This window comes from Pongo abelii, chromosome 3 (genome assembly GCF_028885655.2).
Source record: "Pongo abelii isolate AG06213 chromosome 3, NHGRI_mPonAbe1-v2.0_pri, whole genome shotgun sequence".
NCBI lineage: Eukaryota > Metazoa > Chordata > Mammalia > Primates > Hominidae > Pongo > Pongo abelii.
In genome coordinates, this window is record NC_071988.2 from 35,204,874 (window position 1) to 35,226,997 (window position 22,124).

Below are 22,124 nucleotides of genomic sequence, written 5' to 3' on the forward strand. Positions count from 1 at the left end.
AACTAATGTACTGCTAATCTTTATCCCCTGAGCAGCATTCATGTAAATACCAGTGTTTATTTGATCTTGGGCAAAACCAGAATTGTCTACCCATAACCTACCACCAATCTCCCAAATCACAACCAGGTGGCAGCCTCAAAGGAGGAAGGTGTTCTGGGATAGGAAACATTAACCATTGTGACCACAAATCACAAATTTCTTATCTCATTTCATGTGAGATCAATAGTGATGCCCATTTGTACATTTTTGTTTGTTGAACTCATATGAGACCTTAAAGGATGGTCAATATTCACTCAAATTTTAAATAGAGAACAGAAAAGAATAACATCATTTTTTTGGAATATTTGAAGACACTATATGTTCTTGCCCCTATTGTGATATGTTATCTTCTGGGAACTTTTTAAGTCATACACAACAGTCACAATTTTATTTTCCCACATCCCTATCAATTGCCCAAGGAAAAGATAAGGAAAAAAAAATCAGTTACATAGTAGGGGGAGGATCTTCATTTCTTTGAGAGATTTGATTGGCTATTTTCCAGAACAATTGGGAGCTGTGCTAAGCTGTATATAAATGTTTACCTGACTGCTGCATTTAAAAACAAACAAATAAAAGACAAAAAAACTGTACTGAGCTTTCTAAGAGTTTTGATTCCTAGACCCCAAATCTAAATTCTTTTCCAAAACTCTGAGATGAATCTTAGGGCTACATATAATTAATAACTTGCCCAGATGATTCTAATGTGCATTTAGTCTTGGAAACACATGCTTCATTATTTAAAAAACTATTATCAAGTAATTAGTAAATTATTGACTTCTACTATTAATTGAAAAGTCACCGTTTTACTCTATTTTTATTAAAATAATCTTGTTATGAATTAATTATAATATTTCCCTTCAAATCTCCTCTTGTAGAAATCTATTTACAAACTTCTCAGTAAGTTTTATTGTATTAACAGTAACTGTTTCTATGTTCCTTTTTCCTGGTTTGGTGCTCATCACATTTTTTCAAATCTGCATCATAAACTTCCCTTCTTGAGAAATTTATTTTGTTGGCTGTTCTCATTAGCTAGATATATCTTCAAATTGTTTTAATGTGAACTCTTAGGAGGTATAATTTTCATGTCCTTGAATGTCAGCAAATATCTTTCTCCTGCCCTTGCAAATAAATGATGGCTTCTCTGGGGATACAGTTCTTAGACCTTAATCTTTTTTTCTTTTTAAAGCCGCTGATGTTGCCCTATTGATTTCTGACCCTTAGTGATCAGGAGAAAAAAAAATCTAACACCAACCTAATTATATCCTTTGAAGGCAACATGTATTTTCTGCTGGATATATGGGGTGTCTATTTTCACTAAATTTGCTTGGTACTCTGTGACCTCTTTTGATCTGATGTCTCAAATCTTTCTTCAGATCTGGAAACTTTTTTTTAGTGTTTGTTTGATGATTCGTTTTTGTTGTTTAATTCTAAGTACCACCATGTTGGTACTTCTCAATCCTTCACCAAACTCCCTCAAATCTTAGTCTCCATATGGAAACTTTTTTTCTGCAAAATTCAATCAAATGATTATAATCTCTTGTGACATAATGAGATGTATATTTGGTATCTGCCTCTGGTTCCTGACGCAGAGCTCCTAAAACTCTGGTAATTTACTGAGTGATAGGGGTGATAAGAGCATCTTTTTTTTTTAACAGTATTTGATCTTTGTCCCTGGTTCCTGACAAAATATGTTCTAAGCCCCTTGGCATCTTTGACAATGTAAGAGTGTCTTCTGGATTCTAATGAATGACTCTTTGCTGGGGTCTCTAGACGGCTTCAGGATGGAGGTTGCTTGAAAGAAGGACCAAAGCAATGCTGACACTTTCAGCCACACACACCTATCTCCAAAAAAGGCAAAGGCACTGGAGACTGAGCTGATCACCAATGGCTAATGATTTAATCATTCATGCCTATATAATGAGATCATAAAAACTCCCGAAATGATGGGTTTGGGAGAGCACCAGGTTGGTGAACACATTGACATATCAAGAGGATGGCACTCCCCAACTCCACTGTACAGAAGTTCCTGCACTCAAGACACATTCAGACTTTTCTCTGTGTACCAATTCATCTTGCTGTTCATTTTTACACTTCATAATATCCTTTGTAATAAACTGGTAACATAAGTAAAATGTTTCTCTCAGTTCTGTGACTTGTTACAACAAATAATAAAATATTATTAGTAAAAAGTAGTTCATGGGAACCCCAAATTAGTGCCCAGTCAGAAGTAAGTGTGAGTAAGCTGGCACAGAGACAAAAGTGACTCCATTTTGGATGCCAATCCAGTATGTTGACATCTGAATAGTCCCAGTCCCATAAACACCTCCTTGCTTCTATTTTATTTGTAAAAACAAAGAAAATTGGTGTCATTGCACACAATATACACTATGACACACACAGCATTCTTGCCTGTTCTGGAGGATTGCCTTAAATTGTCTTGCTGGAGTACCTATCCCCTTTCCTTATGGGATATAAGCCTTGCATCTGGGGAGTAACAGTGCAGGGATCAACCTGCTTTGAAGCCATGCTTCTGTCTGTAGGATCCCCAAAACAACACCCTATACCAAAAGACTGGATATGTGTGCCTCATTCTTTGGATTCTCAGCTCCTTTGGTATTTGGGGGTTGCTTTGCTTATAGGGCCCTTTCACAGAACAAATGGCAAGTCAGCAAGAAGAGGTCAGGAAACCTAAGTTTGGGTAAGAGGAAGGAACCATCTGCAGGGGATATCCTGAGGGGTGGGGGCGAGTCATGGTTAACTATGTAGGGTGGTGTTGCCTGTTTGCTAGATGCCTGTGGACTGTTGCATGAGTACAGGGATGCCCTGAAAGTGTCAGAGGGTTTAGAAATCTTGTTAGTAAAAAGCCGTATGTCCCACTGTGATAAGAAAGATCACAAAACAGCCACAACAGTGCGTTTGCCACTGTTAGGGGCGGTGCAAGTGGCCACAGAAGCACAGGTAGTGGCTGAGGGGAGTGTAGGAAAGCTGGAGAAAGAATTACACTTAGAAAGAGCTATGAGAACTTCCACATCTGTGTTAGTGCCTGGTTTGGCAGATAAGCTTTAAATGCAGGAGGCACCATTGGAAACCTTAGCTTGCCGCTTTGTATGGCTGGGAGGGAGAAAGCTGTGCCAGCCAGAAGTGCAGGCTTTCCTTGCCAAACCAGAGTGAGATGCAAAGATCTGAAATTTTGGGGAACCAATTAGTGAGTCACATGATGACACAGAGGTTAACTCAGAGGTGGGAGATAACTATCCTCTCCTTCTGAGAGCAAAAACACTCATGCGCCAGAAAGCAAAAGCCCAACATACGCAGCCCTGGGCAGGATTATTGGGCATAGCAAACACTTTTAAACGCTGCTGAGAGAAAGCTTAGTTACATGGATGGTGTGGCTATGGGACACCAGTGGGGATGGCCTCTCTCTAGCAGGGAGTAAAGCTGAACAAATGAGAGAGTGCCCATCTGGGAGTGGCATGGCCCGCTTTTGGGGAAATTTGTGTATGAGCTCTGGAAAGCCATTTCTGATTTTGGAGAAACTAAAAGGGAAGAGAAAAAGTTACTAAGGGAAAAGGGAAAATGAGGGAAAGAAAGCCTGCTGGACTAAAAAAAACGAGGTAAATCCCAGTTAGGATTACTAGGAAACAAATGTGATATGATTTGATCTTAGCTGGAGTAGACAAAACATACACATACACAGGCAACCTAATGTCATACTAGTGGGCCTTTGGAATGCCCTGACTTCCAATTAATAGTTTAGACCTCTTCCCAGAACCCCACTAGAGGAGGGAGAAGAAAAAGAAGAAATTCCATGTAGAATGACTTCAATTTCTGAGTTCCAGCGGTAGGCTGCTACCCAGCCTAGGGACTAGGGTGGTGCCAAGGGTGCCTCCATGCCAGAGCAATAGGGGGTTAACAGAGGCCTCCTGTGGAGCTCACAATCTATTGGAATCCAAATAACAAGCACAGAACATCACTTCATAGATACAGTGGCTTTAAGAATGCACCTTAATTCATGCCAACCCAGAGACATGGTAAATAGGCAGCAGGTTACCAGTGCCAATCAGAATGAAACAAACTCCTCTCCTCCTTGGTATCAGGTGGAAGCTCTCCCACTTATTATACTGTCTTCATCTCACCTATAGAAAACATCTTGGGTATGGACGTCCTGTTACGGTGCATGCTACAAACATCTGTGGGAGAATTTCACCTATGGGTTCCAGCATTAATGGCGATTTTAAGAGGGAACCAATATGGAAATCTGTACCTCTTCCTAATCTATGGTGAATTATTAATACGAAACAGTACCATCTTCCTGGTGGGACAGAATAAATCACAGCCACCATACAGGAGCAGGCCAAAGTTAATATTATCCAGCCAGTCCAAAGCCCTTTTGAGTCCTGGATGGCCAGCAAGGAAGCCAGATGGCACCCGAATGATGACAGTAGGCACAGGAACTATATAGGGAGGTTCCAAAGACACATGCAGCTGTGTCTAATATAACTCAAGTGATAGAGCAAATAATACAGGAACTTATCATGCTGTGTTAGATTTGGCTAGTGCTCTGGTAGCATCCCTTTACACACTGACTCACAGGCATTACATTGATGATATTACGCTAACTTCTGAAAACTTGTCATTGCTGTGGCAACAGGCAACAGTTTAATGCCTTGTGCAACTTTCTTCAATTTAGATGATGGGCCATCAGCCTGCAAAAGATCAAGGGCCCAGGGCCAGCTATAAAGTTCCTAGGGGTTACTTGATTAGGTAAGATATGCCTTATCCTACACACACTCATTGACAAAATACAATTTCTTCCATGCTTAAAACAGTTACACGGTTATCAAGTTTTCTAGGTATTTTGGGATATCGGCAAGCTTTTATTTCACATTTAGCTCAATATTTGCATCCCCTATACTGAATAGTAAATAAGAGACCTAGTTGGTGCTGTGACAAAAAAAAAAAAAAACCAAGAGGAAGCACTTGAGAAGGCTGCTATTAGTGGCTCAGGCATAAGTCTTGGGTTCCTCCCTCTCTGGATTACCAATCTCTTGAGATATGACCATAAGCCCTGATGGGATTAGTTGGGCACTCAGACAAGTCTAGCACGGGAAAACAGTTCCCCTAGGATTCTGGCCACAACTATGGAAGTGTGCTGAAACCGACTATTCCTCTATTGAACAACAGGTCCTGGGAATATACAAGGACTTATAGAAAGTTTTTCAGAAAGTTGAACCCATAATGCTACTTTGCCAGTAACAGTGAAAACTGTCTCCCTATCAAGAGCTGAATAGAAGGGAATTTTCAGTCGTCCCTCAGCTATTGCCCAAGACTCCACTTTACAAAAGTGGCATGCATACCTGCAATAACACAGTACCGTCTCCACAAGTGCCTTGGGGGATGAACTGCAATAGAAAAGGAGACCAGTGCTGCCCCTATTGTGGAGCCCCCACAGGAGAAGCCTCCAATGGTACACAAAGGCATGGTCCCCATTCCTGAAAACTCTTGTTACTCAGATGGATGGAGCCTAGGTGCCCCTTGTGTATGGGTGGCAGTAGTTGTACAATCGCAGACAGACACCATCTGGTTTGAGATGGGAATGAGGCAATGCAGTCAATGGGCAGAACTCTGAGCTGCATGGCTGGTTTGTACCCAAGAGCTGTGGACTATAGTTCTCTGTACAGGCACTATGGCAGTATTTAAGGATCTTACAGCATGGCTTGCCCAAAGGGCCTGAGATAACTAACATGTATTTAAGAAACCCCTATTGGGAGCTGCCATGTAAAAAAATCATTTGGGAAGCCTACAAGAATATGCTGTGAGCCTAAGTTTGTATCATGTTTTAGCACATTGGTTAGATTCATCCCCTGGTAACATGGAGGCTGATACTCTAGCAAAAATTAGGACATTGGCTCCCTGGCAATCCTCTGAACTAGCTGATTGGGTACATAAGCCTAGTGGGCATCACATTGCTTGCACACCTTTCATGGGTGGACAAAGGTTTTGCCTCAAGTCATTAGAAACCCTAACTCAGTTGAGGTGAATATAGGGCTGGCACCACACCAACAACATGGGACGCCCACAGAGGAGGGCCTCTTAACCACAGTGGTAAAGAAAGACCGACCAGACACATTTCTACCTGAACTGATAAAAGGCCAACAGCAAATACTATCAATTATTTGGGATGTCCCAAGACTTTGAGACAGGGGAGCAGATACTTGAATGGAGATTAGACTGTCAATTTCCCCCAGGTTGGATAGATAGGGTATTTCTTGTCAGAGAGTAAAGAAATCCCCGGCCAACTAAAGTGGTCTCCATTTATCCTGTTTGAGTCTGGACCAAAACGCTCCACATACCAGTACACTGAAACATAGCTCCTTTTAAAAGGCACTCTGACAGCCATTTGACATGATTCTTTACAGCCCCTGTTACCTTAAAAATATCACTGGCACCTTCACCCATCAGGTAAATTGTTTGGTGTGTGTCCCTAGCCCATAATCAGGCAGCCTTTGTCATAACTGAGATGAAACTACAGTCATCTTGTTTGATGGTGAAGAATTGCCCCACCAAGTGCCTGCTAAACGCTGATATTTCCTCCCATAGTCTTCTGCTTCTGTTATTGCTCTGCCCTACAAAAGGTCTCTTTGTTTGGTCCTGGGGAACATGGTGGCAAAAGACATTTTTAATTCTGTGTCTTATACTTGACATGAGTATCATTGCCTGTTATTGTTTACATTGTTGCTTTGCCTCTGCTTACAAGTAGAAGCCAAATTGATGCAATTGGTGCATGCTATTGAAATGACTACAGCACCTCTCCTTTCAGGAGGTATAGGGACCATTGCAGAAGAGTTGGGTGCCTCAGATTGTAAGACCCAGATTAGATGGGTGGAGTGTAGAGACAAAAGAGCCTCCATCTTGCTCCATCTTGGGTGCTAATCCTCCATGTTAACTTCTGATTAGCTCCAGTTTCATGAATACCTTCACATTTCTACTTCATTTACTGCCCCTAGGGTAAGAACAAAGCATGCTGGATGTTATCACACATATTATAGGCTATGATGCACATAGAATTCTTGACTTTTTTGGTGGGTGACCTTTAACTGTCTCGCTGGAGCAAATTTACCGTTTCCCTATGGTATGTGGAGTATACCATATGGGTCTGCAGAGTAACAATGCAGAGCTTTATCTGCCTTGTGGCTGCCCAAGACGATACTGTTGTCTGTAAGTTAACCAGTAAAACACTGTTTACCAACAAACTGGATTTGTCTTCCTTCTTTGGTTTATCAGCTCCTTTGGCATTTGGGGTCCCTTTGCATGGTATGGCCCTTTCATAGAACACGTGAGGATCCAAATACTTGTGACTGGTGTCTGAAGTTGAGGGCAGTTTTTGAGACTGATCCCTTAGCTTGCAGGATCTGTGCTAACTCTGGATAGTTAGTGTCAGAATCAAATTAAATTGCAGGACCCCCAGCTGGTGTCCACAGAAAATTTTAAAGTTGCCTGGTGTGGAAAACCTACACATTTGGGTATCAACGTGTTGTGAGTGGAGTAGCAGTTTTCCTCTTGCCTCCATTTAAAAATTTGTCATAACGGTTTTCACAATAATACTTTCTTTTCTGATCTTTTTTCTTTTTTAATGTCAATATTCTGGACTATATTATGAATAAAAATTAGATAATTCATTTATTTGGCTCCTCCTATTCTTTTTAGTAAATTCACTCCGTATCTGCTCTGTTCAATAGATTTGCCTCCAGTTTTTATTCTTTTTGTTTTTGTTTTTGTTTTTTGTAGACAGAGTTTTGCTGTGCTGCCCCGGCTGGAGTGCAGTGGCACAATCTTGGCTCACTGCAGCCTCCACCTCGTGGGTTCAAGCAATTCTCTTGCTTCAGCCTCCTGAGTAGCTGGGACTACAGGTGCATGCCACCACATCCGGCTAATTTCTTTTGTATTTTAGTAGAGGCGGGGTTTCACCATGTTGCCCAGGCTGGTCTCAAACTCCTGAGCTCGGGCAATCCACATGCCTCAGCCTCCCAAAGTGCTAGGATTACAGGCATGAGCCACTGTGCCCAGCCTGCCTCCAGTTTTGTGCTGTCCAATCATCCTAAAATTATATTATTTATTTATTGTACTCAGGTTTAATTTCTTTACCTTATTTGTTTTTTAATCCTAAATTCAATAAATGTGCTGCCTCTTTTATAACTTACAAGCGTGTCTTAACAAAAGCCAGATGCACAAAGGTCCTGATTTTGCCCATGCTAAACCTAAGAGAAAAAATTCTCGAGACAAACACTCCATTTTTAGCCATTAAGAAAGTATGTACATTACCCTTTTATATGTTTATGTTGATTATTTTGGTAAACTTTCCAACAAATATAAAACAACGTTTAATAATAATCTCTGAGAAACTTCCTTGAATTTTTGACAGTAATGGACAAGGCATTGTGGGGAAGATTTGATGGACTAAGATGAAGACTTTGACCACTGCAGAATTTTTTACGTTTTGTTACCAAGTACTTTATTCAAACTTTTTTAAAAAATTGGCTGTCCGTAATTCCTCACTTTCCTGTATAATGGCTTTTACAATTTACATGAAGGATGTTGCTTACATATGCTAATTTTTATTAGCATTTCTAATTGAAAAATAATACTCTGCAAGTACTATTTTCTCTAAATATTTATTATTATTAAATTCTATTTTAAATCTGAAGATCCCATTTAGAACTGCTAAGTAGATCGCTGAAGGGCGGTTCCAGATGGGGTCAAAAGTGAGTGCTTGGTGTATGATTTACTTACTACCTGTTGCTTAAGTTTTCCAATATTAATTATATATGCCAAAGCTATATTATATATATAGGTCAACTGTCTCCAGAAAAATGAAATCAATATGGTGAGTGTGTGTGTGTGTTTGTGTGTGTGTGTAGAATAAGATTTATTGTAAGACATTGTCTCACATTATTATGGAGACTGACAAGTTCCAAATTGCCATGTAGGTTAGGAATCTGGAGATTGTTACAGATAAGTCCAGAGATATTTTGCCAGATAATTTCCACAAGGAGTCTGTTTTTTTGTTGTTGTTGTTCTGTTCAGGCATTCAGCTGATTGGATGAGACCCACTTCATAATGGAGGGCAATCAACTTTGTTTACCAATTTAAACATCAATGTCATAAAAATCATGCTTCAAGTTGACACATAAAATTAATCATCATAATATTATATGGGAAAAATCATTATATAGAGTCCAAAGACTTAGATTCAAATTCTAGTTCTATGATATCTTATATGATCTTAGTCAACTCAGTTAACCAGTTTGAGTCTTCATATAGTTTTGTATAAAATAAAAGATAACATCTATTGAATTGTTGTGAGGATGAAATAACACTGAAGCATATAGTGCAGGATAGAACTGAATAAAAAACCAGAGTATGAAATTTTTTCAGCAATACGAAAAGAAAGAAAAAATACAAGTTGATTTCTGGAGGATATGGGAAAAGAATAGGTAAGGGAAACATGATATTAGTTGACTTTCCATAAGTTTCCATTATACCCCTCACCTAGTTAATTTTACATTAATCAACAAGGCAATTTCTAAATGAGGCACTTGGTATACTAGTTAAGAAAAGTGTTATGAAAATAGATCTGGATTAGTGTTTGATACGGTTTGGCTATGTCCCTGCCCAAATCTCATCTTGAATTCCCACGTGTTGTGGGAGGGACCCAATGGGAGGTAATTGAATCATAGGGCCAAGTCTTTTCCATGTTGTTCTGGTAATAGTGAGTAAGTCTCACAAGATCTGATGGTTTTAAAAAGGGGAGTTTGCTTGCACAAGCTCTCTTCTCTTGTCTGCCACCATGTGAGATGTGCCTTTCACCTTCCACCATGATTGTAAGGCCTCAGAACTGTAAGTCCAATAAACCTCTTTATTTTGTAAATTGCCCAGTCTTGGGCATGTCTTCATCAGCAGTGTGAAAACAGACTAATAGAGTAAATTGGTACCAGTAGAGTGGGGCACTGATGAAAAGATACCCAAAAACGTGGAAGTGACTATGGAACTGGGTAACAGGCAGAGGCTGCAACAGATTGGAGGGCTCAGAACAAGACAGGAGAAAATGTGGGAAAGTTTGGAACTCCTTAGAGACATGTCAAATGGCTTTAGCCAGAATGCTGATAATGATATGGACAATGAAATCCAGGCTGAGGTGGTCTAAGAGAGAGACGAGGAGCTTGTTGGGAACTGGAGCAAAGGTGACTCTTGTTATGTTTTTGCAAAGAGACTGGTGGCATTTTGCCCTTGCTCTAGAGATTTGTGGAACTTTAAACTTGAGAGGGATGATTTAGGGTATCTGGTGGAAGTAATCTCTAAGCAACAAAACATTAAAGAGGTGACTTGGAGGCTGTAAAAAGCATGCAGTTTTAAGACGGAAATGTGGCATAAAAGTTTGGAAAATTTGCAGCCTGACCATGCAATAGAAAAGAAAATCCCGTTTTTTGAACAGAAATTCAAGCTGGCTGCAGAAATTTGCCTAAGTAACAAGGATCCTAATGTTAATCACCAAGACAATGAAGAAAATGTCCCCAGAGACCTTTGCAGCAGCCGCTTCCATCACAGTCCCAGAGATTTAGGAGGAAAAAAATGGTTTCCCAGGCTGGATCCAACGTCCCTATGCCATGTACAGTCTAGGAACTTGGTGCCCTGAATTCAAGCCATTGCAGCTGTGACTAAAAGGGGCCCAGGTTCAGCTCAGGCTGTTGCTCCAGAGGGTGGAAGCTCCAAGCCTGGGCAGCTTCCATGTGGTTTCAGCCTGCAGATGCACAGTAGTCAAGAATAGAGGTTTGGGAACCTCTGCCTAGATTTCAGAGGATGTATGGAAACACCTAGATGCCCAGGCAGAAGTTTCCTGTACGGACAGGGCCCTCATGGAGAACCTGTGCTAGGGCAGTGCAGAAGGGAAATGTGGCATCAGAGTCCCCACACAGAGTTCCTACTGGGGCACCATCTAGTGGAACTTTGAGAAGAGGGCCACTGTCCTCCAGTGGTAGTTGCACAGACAGCTGGCACCATGACCCTGGAAAAGCCAAAGACATTCAATGCCAGCACATGAAAGCAGCCAGGAGGGGGCTATACCCTGCAAAGCCAAGGAGGTGGAGCTGCCAAAGGCCATGGGAGCCCACCTGTTGCATCAGCGTGACCTGGATGTGAGACATGGAGTCAAAGGAGATTATTTTAGACTTTAAGATGTTACTGCCCTGCTGGATTTTGGACTTGCATGGGGTCTGTAGCCCCTTTGTTCTGGCCAATTTCCCCCATTAGGAATGGCTGTTTTTGCCCAATGCTTGTACACCCATTGTGTCTAGCTAGTAACCAACTTGCTTTTGATCTTATAGGCTCATAGGCAGAAGGGACTTGCCTTGTCTCAGATGAGACTTCAGACTGCGGACTTTTGAGCTAATGCTGAAATGAGTTAAGACTTTGGGAGACTGTTGGGAAGGCATGATTGGTTTTGAAATGTAAGGACATAAGATTCGGGAGGGGCCAGAGGTGGAATAATATGGTTTGGCTCTTTCCCCACCCAAATCTCATCTTGAATTCCCACATGTTGTGGGAGTGACCTGGTGGAAGGTATTTGAATCATGGGGGCAAGTCTTTCCTGTGCTGTTCGCATGATAGTGAATAAATCTCATGAGATCTGATGGTTTTAAAAAGGGGAGTTTGCCTGCATAAGCTCACTTCTTTTGTCTGCCACCATGTGAGATGTGCCTTTTACCTTCCACCATGATCATGAGGTCTCCCCAGCCATGTGGAACTGTAAGTCCAATAAACCTCTTTCTTTTTGTAAATTGCCCAGTCTCAGGTATGCCTTTATCAGCAGCATGAAAACAAATTAATACAGTGTTCAAATCCCAGCACTTACTGGTTCATGCAACCAGTCATGAGCAATTTAACTCCTCTAAGCCCCAATTCCCTCATCTATAAAAGCAGAAATAATAAGTGCTTGTCCTTCATAGAGTTTTCATGAAGATTTATATGATAATACATAAAAGCACTTGTAAAAATACTTAGTGTATAGAAAGAGTTCAGTAAGTGGTAACTCTTTTCATTACTGTAATAAATATTAATAGGCCTTGTCTTCTTGGTCAATGAAATAAACAATTGCACAACACATGCATCTATTAAAATACTAGATAAACATTGAAAAATTATAAGCTAGTAATTCTGATATTTTTATTTTCCAAAAGAATCATTTTATATCAAATCTAAAATGTGATAAAAGCAAATATGAGATGTTCATTGTTATTGGATTTCAGCACCTCATGGGAAATTTTGCTTAAATCTGCACAACCTCTCCACTGTCAGCCTCTATTGAATTTCAGAAAAGTTTTTTTTATTATTATTAACTTTGTTTCTGAAGTTTACTAATAAATAGATAAAAGGACTTAAATCAAAAATATGGCATTCTCGGGCAAGATTCTAAAGAGACATGAAATCAAGTTAAAATCGTGCTTTTTAAAATTTTCTGTTGACAATGAGACTTTGCATTTAACTTATTTTTAACTGTCAATAATTGGTGTTAATACACATGTGTGTTTGTGAGGAGGAAGAATAATTTGGCATTAGGTTAATAAATGATTAGAAGTCAAATCTGATCATGTTAAATTACCAAAGTTACAAAACAAAGACAGAAATTTCAGCATGCAAAATTGAGCCTAAATCCACAATTAGAATGGAAAAATGATTAACAAACACATCATATGTAATGTTTATAAACCTTTTCAAAAGGTTTGGCTATGCAGAGAACAAATGTATAGTGGAAATAGACCTCTTATCTCTAGAAAACACGTTTGTTAGGCTTAGAAACAAGATATAAATTATATATACCATTGCTGCAATGAAAAAAAATACAATTGTTGCTTGAAATTTTCATTAAATTGTAAATAAATTGGAGTTAACCCGTGAGTTGATTATTTACCTCAGGAATGTGGGTGAGATTTGAATGCTTGCATGAGGAACAGGATAAAGGTAGGCAGTATTTTGACATTTTATCCAATTTGAACATGGAAGTTATATGTATGAGGGGTGGAGGTTCATAATAGAACTAGTTAAAAAGAAGTTCCTAAGCCAGCACCTATGAAAAAAGAATCAAGTAGAAATTGGAGGAATAATATTTGCATATTTTCTTTCAATAAATCAAGCAGCAAAGCACCAAATGATCTGATGTGTTGGCTCTAGACATCTGATGTGAACCTAAAAAACTCAATTTGAAAATTGATTACAAGATACTTGAAATCACATCAAGGTGAAAATAAGAGATGGCAATTATCTGGAATCTTGGGTCAGCCATGGGTCTAATTTATGGCAAGCATATAGCTGTGTGAAACTATTAAAAGGGATTTGATTTAATATATTTTTCTATTTCATCTTCATCTTATAAAAATATGGTTGCCTATTTTTCAATAACTAAAATCAGAGTGCTACAGTGATAGTCTCCTTATGCCCTGAAAAAAATAGAAGATAACTGCCCCAATGAAAAGAGCTTATGTTAAGTCACCTACTAAAACAATCACATAAGGATTTGTTCCTAAAGTGGCAGAGCATAGAATTATATGAGGCACTCAGACATAGAGTATAAAGATATAGTCTTGACCACTAATTTCTGATATATTTTTCTATCTCCTTTGTTGCCAGGATACAAGTCTCTGTGTAATCTCTGGACACCTGCGTTAATACATTACAGTTCTTACCTTAGTCCTGCTTTTCTCCTTCAGGTTTATCCTGTCCAACAGGGTCTCTCCTCTTTGCCCTCTCACTGAGTCCCAGTTAGTCTGAGTAGAACCTTAATCTACATTTAGTACTGGAGCTCTCTCATGATGCATAATCTGGAAGCTGAGGATTCTCCCTCTTGCTTATCCTAATTCCCAAATTGAAGAACTGACTTAAACCTCTACTCCTTTAACCTAACTCTTCCAAAATTAACTGTATATATCCAGACAAGTCAGTTTTCCAAGCATCTTCTTCCTATTCTATCCTACTATGATTAGATGATATGGACCTGTATCCTGTATCTATAGGTCCATATCATATAATCATAGTAGGATAGAATACAGAAATGATAGATGCAAATCTGGGGTCAGCTCTTATTTTTTTGTAAAACTTCTTGTCCTTTTTTCACTCCCTTCTCTCATTTTTCCAATTTTCTATTGCAGCTAAGCCAGCTCTACATTTTGTTCCTCAAATGTGCCTTGAATGTCTTTCATCTAAGGTCACCTCAGTGTACCTTTGCTCCTTCTTCATTTCTTTGCTAGAAATTCTGTCACCTTTCTCTCCCATTGATTCACTTAATTTTATGTAACAATTCTGCAAAGTGCTTACTACCTGCTATGGTTTGAGAGTTGAGTGTATCTCATAAAATTCATGAATTGGAAATTTGGTCCCTAGTGTGGCAGTGTTGGAAAGCAGGGCCTTTAAGATGTGATTAGGTCATTAAGGTGGATTAATGCCACTCTTTACAAACTGAGCTAATTCTCCTGGGAGTGAGCAAGTTCTCACTCTCACAGAGCTGAATTAGTTACCACAAAAGAGGGTTGTAAGTCAAAGCCACCACCCATGTTTTTCCTCTTTCACACATGTTCACTCACACTTCCACTTTTCTGCCATGTTATGATACAGTAAGAAAGCCCTCGCCAGAAGCTGCCACTATGCCTTGGACTTCCCCACCCTAGATCCACGAACCAAATAAATTATTTTCTTTATAAATTACCAGGTCTCAGGTACTTTATTATAGCAACAGAAAACAGACCAAGATATTGCCTTGCTAGAATTATTAGAGCACTAATTACCTACTGTAACCTTGTTGTATACCTTTTCCTGTATATTTTCTGATCGAAATAAAGCATCAAAAGGTTGAGTTGCAAATGCAGGCATTCATCTATAATCCTTTTGAAGAGAGGTGTCTTGTGTTAAAATCAGGTGTTAACTTTCTATTTTTACTGTGCATGTAGGTGCTCAATAAATGTTGACAATAATGTCTAAAAGGGACTTCTATAAATTTCTTCACAAATGAGTAGTATGTGAAAGCAACACTGAGGATAAATTAATTTTCTGAAGAAAACTTTAATTTTAAAACTATATTTTTCTGTTACTGACATTGAAACTAATAAAATTGTTATAAATCCCCTAAGACAAAAATTAAAACCCTCTCATTTGTCTAAAACTCTCATTTGCTAAATTTACCTTGAGTTACTTATGTAAAAAAAGGAAAAATGCTAAACACATTAAAAACTAAACAGGTAAAAATAAGCTTTTCGTTTTAAGCAATAGTATACATTCACCTTGTTCTGTACTCTAACATTTTATTATTAAAATTATGTCACAAAGGGAATCTACTAAATGGCCATTGAGGCAATTCTTAACTGAAAGTTTATGATTCTACTATATGTAAAGCAGGATTAATTAATAATTATTAACAGTAATTGTCATTATCTCATAACCAACACAGCATGCTTATTTACTGGGGAAATAAAACACAAAGCAGGAGAAGAATGGCTCTAGGCATAAAACACATTTGTTCATGTTAAAACGGCTGCGAAAAGGATACCAGTTGAGGTTTACGTGACCGTGCAGAACACTGTCTCCAAAGTTTGTTGGCACTGTGCATTTTTCTAGTAAGTCACAGCTACTCAATCAATTGGGCAAAATATGTAATGGATGTATCTAAAACAGATAGAATTTGAGCCAGGCTGTCACACAGTCCCCATCGTGGCAGTTCTCATCATAAAGTAAGAATTCACTAGCCATCAGACTTGGACTCATGAGTGGGATCCTAATACCTGGGGGAAAAAAATACCTGGTCATAGCAAGGTAAGAATTCAGAAAACAAACAAGACTTCTAACAAGTGTCAGAGATAGGCAGCAAGAGATAAAACTTAGAAAGAATAATACTGAATTCTGAATCTTGAAGAATAATCAATATTATTTCCTTATTCCTCATTGACTAAAGTCTGGAATTCGGACAATTAATCAAGACTCGACTATAGAGACCCACAACCTTAGAATAAAGAGACACCAGGAAAGAGAAAAAATATAATTTTATTTGGAAATATTGCCTTTGGGATATCATTTCTGTCGGGAAATATCCACTTAATTTTATCTTTAAACTTATGTGATATGTAAGCTGACATTCAGATTTTCTTGATAAAAGTGAATTGTGTTTCATGTTGACAGTTGTAACATTAATTTTTCAAGAAATGTTTTTCAACTATTGATCAGATTTCAGTGGAAGAGAGGTCAAGTTTCCTGTATATAAATCTACATTCTTATGAACATTGTGCTTTCTGTTTTGTGTTGTTAGTTGTTTAGAGCAAGTTACTTTGAAATCTTTGAAGATTTAACAGATTTTGTCCTTTTAAAGTTTTTTCACTTCTGATTTTGTCACATCAAACATGCTAGAAAATGTTAATAAAAGATGAATATTTCATTTTAAGTCTTCTGTTTCACTGCAAAAACATAATACATACTTTAGAGCAAAGAATCAACTAATACAATATTTTGTTTTTTTGTTTTGTTTTGTTTTGTTTTTGTTTTTGTTTTCCTTTATTATTATTATTATTATTATACTTTAGACTCTATGGTACATGTGCGCAACGTGCAAGTAAGTTACATATGTATACAAGTGCCATGCTGGTGCGCTGCACCCACCAACTCGTCATCTAGCATTAGGTATATCTCCCAATGCTATCCCTCCCCCCTCCCACCACCCCACAACAGTCCCCGAAGTGTGATGTTCCCCTTCCTGTGTCCATGTGTTCTCATTGTTCAATTCCCACCTATGAGTGAGAATATGCGGTGTTTGGTTTTTTGTTCTTGCAATAGTTTACTGAGAATGATGATTTCCAACTTCATCCATGTCCCTACAAAGGACATGAACTCATCATTTTTTATGGCTGCATAGTATTCCATGGTGTATATGTGCCACATTTTCTTAATCCAGTCTATCATTGTTGGACATTTGGGTTGGTTCCAAGTCTTTGCTATTGTGAATAGTGCTGCAATAAACATACGTGTGCATGTGTCTTTATAGCAGCACGATTTAGAGTCCTTTGGGTATATACCCAGTAATGGGATGGCTGGGTCAAATGGCATTTCTAGTTCTAGATCCCTGAGGAATCGCCACACTGACTTTCACAAGGGTTGAACTAGTTTACAGTCCCACCAACAGTGTAAAAGTGTTCCTATTTCTCCACATCCTCTCCAGCACCTGTTGTTTCCTGACTTTTTAATGATTGCCATTCTAACTGGTGTGAGATGGTATCTCATTGTGGTTTTGATTTGCATTTCTCTGATGGCCAGTGATGGTGAGCATTTTTTCATGTGTTTTTTGGCTGCATAAATGTCTTCTTTTGAGAAGTGTCTGTTCATGTCCTTTGCCCACTTTTTGATGGGGTTGTTTGTTTTTTTCTTGTAAATTTGTTGGAGTTCATTGTAGATTCTGGATATTAGCCCTTTGTCAGATGAGTAGGTTGCGAAAATTTTCTCCCATTTTGTAGGTTGCCTGTTCACTCTGATGGTAGTTTCCTTTGCTGTGCAGAAGCTCTTTAGTTTAATTAGATCCCATTTGTCAATTTTGGCTTTTGTTGCCATTGCTTTTGGTGTTTTAGACATGAAGTCCTTGCCCATGCCTATGTCCTGAATGGTATTGCCTAGGTTTTCTTCTAGGGTTTTTATGGTTTTAGGTCTAACATTTAAGTCTTTAATCCATCTTGAATTGATTTTTGTATAAGGTGTAAGGAAGGGATCCAGTTTCAGCTTTCTACATATGGCTAGCCAGTTTTCCCAGCACCATTTATTAAATAGGGAATCCTTTCCCCATTGCTTGTTTTTCTCAGGTTTGTCAAAGATCAGATAGTTGTAGATATGTGGCATTATTTCTGACGGCTCTGTTCTGTTCCATTGATCTATATCTCTGTTTTGGTACCAGTACCATGCTGTTTTGGTTACTGTAGCCTTGTAGAATAGTTTGAAGTCAGGTAGTGTGATGCCTCCAGCTTTGTTCTTTTGGCTTAGGACTGACTTGGCGATGCGGGCTCTTTTTTGGTTCCATATGAACTTTAAAGTAGTTTTTTCCAATTCTGTGAAGAAAGTCATTGGTAACTTGATGGGGATGGCATTGAATCTGTAAATTACCTTGGGCAGTATGGCCATTTTCACGATATTGATTCTTCCTACCCATGAGCATGGAATGTTCTTCCATTTGTTTGTATCCTCTTTTATTTCCTTGAGCAGTGGTTTGTAGTTCTCCTTGAAGAGGTCCTTCACATCCCTTGTAAGTTAGATTCCTAGGTATTTTATTCTCTTTGAAAAGTGGGCTTCATCCCTGGGATGCAAGGCTGGTTCAATATATGCAAATCAATAAATGTAATCCAGCATATAAACAGAACCAAAGACAAAAACCACATGATTATCTCAATAGATGCAGAAAAGGCCTTTGACAAAATTCAACAACCCTTCATGCTAAAAACTCTCAATAAATTAGGTATTGATGGGACGTATCTCAAAATAATAAGAGCTATCTATGACAAACCCACAGCCAATATCACACTGAATGGGCAAAAACTGGAAGCATTCCCTTTGAAAACTGGCACAAGACAGGTATGCCCTCTCTCACCACTTCTATTCAACATAGTGTTGGAAGTTCTGGCCAGGGCAATTAGGCAGGAGAAGGAAATCAAGGGTATTCAATTAGGAAAAGAGGAAGTCAAATTGTCCCTGTTTGCAGATGACATGATTGTATATCTAGAAAACCCCATTGTCTCAGCCCAAAATCTCCTTAAGCTGATAAGCAAGTTCAGCAAAGTCTCAGGATACAAAATCAATGTACAAAAATCACAAGCATTCTTATACATCAATAACAGACAAACAGAGAGCCAAATCATGAGTGAACTCCCATTCACAATTGCTTCAAAGAGAATAAAATACAATATTTTGAGTGTCCTGACAGAACATCAAGACTGAAGATTTTATTCAGAAATATTCAGGAAAAAAAGCATAATAATCTATCATCAAGAAATCGAAGTTCTTATCTTGATGTATCATATTGGGCAAGATGCTTCCCTTCTCTGTGTTTAATTTCTTTTTAGTGGCAAAAGACTATCACTTCCTTCCTGGCCTGATCACAATGTTGTGGCAAAATGTATATGAGGTATTAACAAATATACTTAAAAAGATAAACACAAAGTTTTTGCTATTATAAGAAATCTACTCACCTTAACACTGAATGCTGTGAGAGAAGCTGCAGAGAACACCACCTCTCAGCAAAATATATAATTAGAATTATACTTCTTGCTGACTCTAAGGGACCCATGCTTTGCTGTGGCATAGCACAAAGAATTCAGTACTCAAGCTGTGGTCTAGGCAAAACAAATTCACCACTGTACTTTGCTTCTTTATTTCTTATCTGTGTGCTTGTTGGCTCCTCTCTTACCTATGTAAAGACTCTCTATCTATAATAGCAAACTCTTCTTTTTGAACCCACAGAAGATAACAATAATTGACCCCAGAATTCATTGCCTTTGAGTCCAGGATCAGAATTCTTCAAAACAAGACACAGCATATGACTATTGACAATAAACAGAAATTTACATGCAAGACGAAGACTATTTGCTACAACTTCAGTAATTTCTAATCTTCCAGTCATATGTATACCTTTTAAGAGTGGCCTCCTGGGGTAATGCCTTTGCTGCAGAATTCACATTCTTAACGCAAACAGGGTTTTGAACTGGTTAAATAGGTTGTTTACAGCTTGTGGTGGAGAACGATTAGCAAAGTAAAATTAAAAACAATTTGCTTCAGCATATCATAATGATCTCTTCTTGTTCTGATCATCTGTAGAGAACATTTACAGGCATAGTTTTCCAGTAAAAGAAAACCACAGAGATTAACAATAAAAATGAGGTGTACAGATTCTGATTATGTATCTTTTACTCTGAGTGCAGGCTGCAGGGAATTGGTAGGAGGCCCAGGATACATATGGTAATAAAGGGCAGAGGAACTCAGCTCATGGAAGTAAAATTTAAAGCTCTGAGTCAATAGCTGTGTAAAGATGAAAGAGGATTATATCGTGGAATGAGGAATACTTAGCTAAGAACATTATGTTCATCTCTTAGGGAAAAGTTTTTCCCTTTTTAGATTTCAAGTACAGCTTACTTATAAATATCAGAGTGAATGCTATAGCCCAGTAAAAGATCCAAGCAGGAGAAGGCTGTGTTCCACTTATTTATTGCTGTATAACAACCCACTCAAAAACTCTGTGAATAAAACAACCAACATTGTATTGCATTTCATTGATTGGTAAGCCAGTATTTGGGCAGGGCATGGCTGGGCAATTCTTCTATTCCCTCTTATCATACTTTAGTTGGCATGGACAAGGGTCATTCACTGGATTTCAGATGTTGCCTGGGTGAGTCTGGAGAGTACAATACTGCTGGGTTGGCTGGAAGTCTGGACTCACTTGGGCAACTCTCTTTCTCTACATATTGTCTCAGAGCCTCTATACATGTCTTTCCAGCAAAGCAGTTGAACAATTTGTGTGATGGCTTCTGGTTTCCTAAAAACTGGGCCAAGAAAGTGGCCCAACATTATATCTCATGTATTCTAATGGTCAGTCCCTCACAGAGCCTACCCAAATTCAATGGAGGAGACTGGCTGGGCAGGGTGGTTCGCACCTGTAATACCTGTGCTTTGGGTGGCTGAGGGGGAGAATTGCTGAGGCAATTTTTGTAGACACCATCTCTACAAAATAAATATAGAAATAGTTACATAAATAGATATGATTTTTTTTTCTGAAGAAGGCAATAGACTCCATTTCTCATTCCTCATTTTTTTTCTAAAGGGGGCAATAGACCCCATTTCTCATTCCTCATTTTTTTTCTAAAGAGGGCAATAGACTCCATTTCTCATTGAAGGAATCTCAGAAAAAAATGTGGCCATCTTTAACTGCCACATAAGTAGGATTTTTTGTAGTATCTCTTTTTATCTCATCCTTTGGAAATCACATCCCAGTCCTCAGAAAAGTTGCTGTTCTGTTGTTGCTTTTGTTCTTTTTAAGAAACCCATAAGAAGACTACTTAATGTAATAATAAGATGCTCTATATTAAGCTTCTTATTTCAGCCAATCTGTCTGTCTCCTCACATTATCACCCCGTAACTTCCTAAACCAAAGCAACTTGTTTTAAAAGTGCCAGTGATCTAGGCTGACTTTCTGGTAAACATTAATTTTATGTAAGAATGATTTGAAAAAGAGCTCCCTAGACCAGAGACAGTAAGATATGGTTTCTAATTTTAGATCTATTATGACTTAGAATCAGCCTTTCAGCCTCTCTGATTCTTGTTTCGACAATAAGCTGTTCACACTCTAAAACTTAGAAATATGGCTAGTTAATAAGATAATGTATATTAAAGTCTTTTGACTTTTATGTGTGAAGACGTATTATGATTGGAATCACCAAAATTCCAATTTCAAACATTTCTAGTTAGTGTATGCAACTTCAAAAAAAAGTTAAAATGTCCAAGTAGGAAAATGCATGAAAAAAACTGTTAAGCATGATATAGTCTTGATGATTTTGTCTTATTGTTTCCAGCTCTGTAATTTCTTTTTGATTGATTACATTCCTTTAGGTTATCATATCCTGCTGGTGTCCCAGGATCTCATTTTTCCCAAGGTTAAGCCAACATACCTTATTTTATTTACTCTTGACTTATTTTACTTATCCTGTCTTACAAAATGAAAACTCTTATATGTAACAACTTAGTTTTCAGTTTAATAATTAAGTCATAATTATTTTCTTGCACTGAAGGTGACAATTAGTTCTTTTTCATAGTTGTCTTTACGCACATAATAAAATTTTATTTAACAAAAACATTTTCTTTAATTAATAAGACTGAGAAGGAAATGGCAGAAACTGATGGTCCAAGGCATGGTATTATTATCAATTCACTGTAGACACATCCAGCAAAAATTATTACTTGGAAAGTTTTAAAAAATGTTGTTTAAAAATTAGATAAATATTTTTATATAACAATTATTTTTCTTCTTAGAC